Here is a 5,233-nt window from a genome sequence, read left to right on the forward strand (position 1 = left end):
CTTCCTTCAGTTTGTCAGTTGTGTGACAAATGATTTGAGTTTTTACTCTAGAGTGGTCATCATTCTTCTCACAGGAGAAATTCAAGCAATTGTAAGGGTTTTTGACTACTAACTATTGTTTATCTTCACAATAACTTATAGTTTCAAATAATTTTTATTGAATATAGCTTTCTCTTTTGTCACACAAACCATTGTTAATATTTTTAATATTGTAAATATATATCAAACACTTAATATCTTTCTGATATGTGTGTTGTGTGAAGGTAAATAGTATGAAAATAGAAAATATACATATTTGTCTCTACTCTGAGTTCCTGGCACAGAGTTCCTAAACTCCTTGTAATTTCTTATGTTATAAAAGCAATAAGAACATCTTCTGTTCTTTATTTTATTTTATTTCTTTAATGTTTGTTTATTTTTGAGAGAGAGACAGAGTGTGATTGGGGGAGGGACAGAGAAAGAGGGAGACACAGAATCCAAAGCAGGTTCCAGGCTCCAGGCTCCAAGCTGTCAGCACAGAGCCCAATATGGGGCTCAGATTCACTAAACGTGAGATCATGACCTGAGCTCAAGTCCGATGCTCAACCGACTGAGCCACCCAGGCGCCCCCAGCATCTTCTGTTCTAATATTTGGTCTTTAACCCTGGTACTTGACAAAGAGCTCCTGAAACCCTTGTAAGATTCTAGGAACACTAGGAGCATCTTTTGTTCTAATGAGGTCACTCTGGGTGCACTCCTGAATGGGGGCTGCTCAATAGAAAGACTAAGCCAGAATTAGAAGGTTTGGAATTTTCAGTTTTACCTCCCATCCAGAGAAGGAGCAGAGGTTGGAAATGGAATTAATATTGATTGTGCCTATGTGAGTAAGCATCTATAATATGCCTATAGTCTGGGGTTTGGAGAGCCCAGGTTGTGGGCTGGCAGATACATCCACATCCACATCCACAGCTCTACAGTGACAGAAACATGACACTTAGGACCCTCCCAGAGCTCACCTATGTATCTCTCCATCTTGTTGGCCATCTGTACCCTATATGATAACCTTTAATGAACTGGTAAATGTAAGTATCTTCCTGGGTTCTGTGAGCTGTTGTAACTAATTAATCAAACTGTCCTGCAAACCTCAAATCAGTAGCCTTGTCTGACAGAAGCTGTGGGTAACCTGGGAACGTACTATGTTCAATCGGCATCTGAAATGAGGGGCATGCTCCTGGGGATGAAGCCCTTCACCTATGGCGTCCTATGCCATCTCCAACTCAAAAGTGTCAGAACTGAGTAAATTGTAGAACACCAGTGGTGTTACAGAATTGCTTGTAGTGAAAACTCTAACTTCTGGGGACAGGAGTATTGTGAGTGTGTTAGTTGTGTGAGAGTAAAGGAGAAACACAGGAGGAAGGAGATTTTCTGAGAGAGAGAGAGAGAGTTAGTTTTCCCAAGGACATCTAGTAACTTCCTTCCTTCCTTTTTTTGTTAATATTTATTTATTTATTTATTTATTTATTTATTTATTTAGAGAGATAGCATGAGTGGGAGAAGGGTGGAGAGAAGGGGAGAGAGAGAATGCTAAGCAGGCTCTGCTCAAACCCACGAACTGTGAGATCATGACCAGAACTGAAATCAAAAGGTGAACACTTAACCAACTGAGCCACCCAGGCGCCCCTAGTAGCCACCTTTCTAACAAAGAAAAGGTTTGGAGAGTTAATTAAACCTTGGTGGTGTATCGTGATGCTGAAGGAAGAATTTCTCTTCTTCCTTTTTCTACCCACCAGTGGCTCAAAAGTTCATGTGTTAAATATCTGAGTCTTCTGAGGTTAGAGACTTAATCTAATTATTTAGGAGCACAATTCTACTTACCTCTTACAGTTATTCTGAAACCATGCTTTCCAAATATGTTTTGAAATTGCAAAGCCATCCTGTTTTCTAAAGGAACGTATCTCTCTCTCTCTCCCACGCACACTCATACAGAAAAGCAGAACCAGAGCACTCCGGTTAAAGGGAAGGCAGTCCACAGACGTTCTACTGGACTTCCACCTCCCCCACCCATTCCCTAAAGTGACCTTTGAGACACCACCCGGGATCCCAGAATTCCTCCGAATATAGTTTGAAAATCACCATTTTAGAATACTCCTTAAGAATCCTAAAGTAAATTTAAATTGCCTAAATATCAGACAAAAATAGAGAAGAAGTCTAATGAAAGAACTCAAATGGCTTCAAGATGGAATCATGTCAGGATGACCTCTTCCCTTCCTGCCAGACAGCACTGTGCTGGTCCTCACAGCCTTGTACCACCTGGGGCAGCATACTCTGTAAGCAGGAGGTAGTCCCAAATGTCACTTCATGCTTGAGACCCAGAAATGAGTGAGCAGATCAGCCTAAAATAGAACTTTCATTTCCTCCAGGTCCAAAGCTCTCAACCTTGGCTGCAGGGCAGCATTACCTGGTAAGCTTTTATTTATTTTATTTATTGTAATTAATTAATTTAATTTATTTTGAGCATCCCAGTCTCAATTTGGGCTTAGGTCAGGAGTGGGGGGGGGGAGGGGCAGAGAGAGTGGGGAGGGAGAGAGAATCCTCGGCAGGCTCATCACTGTCAGCATGGAACCTAACACCAGGCTCAGACTCACAAACTGTGAGATCATAACCTGAGCCAAAAGGTATCAAGAGTCAGATGCTCAACCCACTGAGCCACCTAGGTGCCCCTTACCTGGCAAACTTTTGAAAAAATACACAAACAGGGGCACCTGGGAGGCTTAGTTAGTTGAGTGTTGGGCTCTTGATTTGCTCAGGTCGTGACCCTGGGTCATGGGATCAAGCCTCACCTTAAGCCCCACTTTGAGCCCAGCAATGGTTCCATGATGAGTTAATCTCTCCCCCCCGCTTTCTGCCCCCTCTTCTTTCTCTCTCTCAAAAAAACAAAAACAAAAACACACACAAACAGGCCACACCCACATACTGATTAATGAGACTAAAAATTAGGCCTGGGTAGCTGTTTCTAGAATCCATACTCAGATGATGTTTATGAGAAACCAGAGTACGGAAGGGACACAAAAACCCCTGATTTCCCATCTTCTATTTTCAAAAGAATATGCAGTTGACCCTTGAACAATGCAGGAGTTAGAGGCACAGAGCCCTGTGCAGTTGAAAATGCATGTAGAGAGACACCTGGGTGTCTCTGTCTGTTGAGCATCCCACTCTCGATTTTGGCTCAGGTCGTGATCCCAGGGTTGTGGGATCTAGCTCCTCCTAGGGCTCCATGCTGAGTATGAACCCTGCTTAAGATTCTCTCCCTCCCTCTGTCCTTCTCCCCTATTCTTACTCTTTTTCTGTCCTGCTCCCTCTAACCACACTTGTGTGTGCACTCGCTTGCTCTCTTTCAAATAAATAAATAAACATTAAAAAAAAAAGACAGCTCCAAGCTGTATCTCTTCCCTATCCTTTCTGAATATGCTGTACTCCAAGTTCAGATAGAACTGTGCAAAACTTCCTATCACTTTGCTTCAATTATATATGTATAAAGTTATTGGTTTAATGACTCTTTACATATATTTCAAGATCTCTGAAGACAAAATTTGTCTCTTCTATTCATAATGATACCTCCAGCACATTGGACCATGTCAGGCTCAACGAAAACTCATTCATCTATTGACTTACCACAAATTTTTGAGTGTCTAACTTGTGCCAAGCACTTTAAACAATATAGACAAAAGCTCTGCCTTTATGAAGCTCACATACTAGTAGGAAATTAAAATAAAAATTGCATATATATCAGTGGTGATAAATTATGCATAATAAATATTTGTTGCATATATGACCACCCTTTCCTAAGTACTCCCATTATAACCTTCAATCATTTCTTATTAGGCCTTATATTCCTTAAGGGTAGATTTAATGTTAGTGGTTCCTCTTTATCTAAAACAGAGCTTGATATATATGAAAAAGAACATAACTATTTTCCTGCAAAAGCAATAAAGAACTGTTCTGACATTTTATAATGTAACATTTTATAAAAAGAATCTCTTACCATCTTTGGAAATGCAATTGACAGAGACCTAAAGGTATAGCTATTCTTGTCATGTCTTCATTTAGAGCAATGGTGTTCTTTCTTCTCAATAACATTTGACAATTTACAATGAACTCTTCTATTCTTTTCATCCTATTTTATTTTGTTGGATTCAATATGGATGATGCCTTTCTAAAATGTACTTATCATTCCTTCCCCCTAGGTTTTTCTCCCCTCACATTCCCTATCAAGTCCTTGGAGGTTAAAATCTGACAGCTGAATATAAACTGGGTGATCTTGCCGTTAAGACAGTTGTGATGACAGAGAAGATTGGATTCCTGTCCTGTGTTGGGAAGAACAGATTGTCTGTCCCACAAATTTAGACCTGGGTCTGAGAGGCAGCATAGTTTTCTCTATAGGTGATAGATCTATAAGTAAATGGGGACATGTGGGATGAAAAGAAAGAATTGAGAAATGTGAGATCATTTGAGAGATCTCTGTGGGAAAGAGTGGTGAGAAATTTAAGGAAAAGAAACAAATAGATGTGGAAAGAGGACAGGTGGAGCTGGAGGAAGGCTGGTAAAGGCTGGGTTTGGAAGTGCTGGGAAGAGATTAAAGCTTGGTGTCACAGCGCTCCAGGCTGTGTTCAGTGCCTCTATCCTGGGCTACTCCGTGGGTAAACAGAAGGACAAAGAAAACTTTAATTGCTTTTGCTTTTTTTTCACACCTCACTAATCCCTTTTCTTCTCCCCCTCTAAAAAAAAAAAAAAAAAAAAAAAAAAGATGTATTTTATTCTATTCTTTTGTTCTAGGTAGTCTCAGTAAATTGAGTAGAGTTTTGAACTCACTTTGTCAAGTGTGAAGAGTTATTAAATAGTAACATGTTGAGGCAATTACCTTGTCATTCTGGGAACAATATAGGCCAGGTCTATTTGTCAAGGTTAATTGCAGTTAAATAATGTGTTTATAATTTCCTGGATTAGGTGCTTATAAACTAGGGTAACTGATCTAGAAATAGCATTGTAATTCCTAATTGTATTAATAATTATGTTTTATTTACACGGTGCCATTTACTTGAGGCCATTAAACACATTAACTCTACCATTTTTAATCTGAATGTGAAAAGTTATTAAACAGGAAAAATTATAATAAAAATAACTCAACATAAGATGTACTAAAGACAGTTTCATATTTATCAAGTCCCTGGGCCATATATATAATAGTATTTGGTCT

The 5,233-nt window shown here is 39.5% G+C and overlaps 1 long non-coding RNA gene across 1 annotated transcript; it reads left to right on the plus strand.

The window, feature by feature from the left end:
• Positions 1–792: 792 nt before the first annotated feature.
• LOC115279527 lies at positions 793–4,291 on the plus strand. Its single transcript, XR_003903492.1, has 3 exons — positions 793–859; positions 2,400–2,440; positions 4,224–4,291. It is a non-coding gene; the product is annotated as an uncharacterized LOC115279527 (long non-coding RNA).
• The last annotated feature ends 942 nt before the right edge of the window (positions 4,292–5,233 follow it).

This window comes from Suricata suricatta, chromosome 15 (assembly GCF_006229205.1).
Source record: "Suricata suricatta isolate VVHF042 chromosome 15, meerkat_22Aug2017_6uvM2_HiC, whole genome shotgun sequence".
NCBI classification, from domain to species: domain Eukaryota; kingdom Metazoa; phylum Chordata; class Mammalia; order Carnivora; family Herpestidae; genus Suricata; species Suricata suricatta.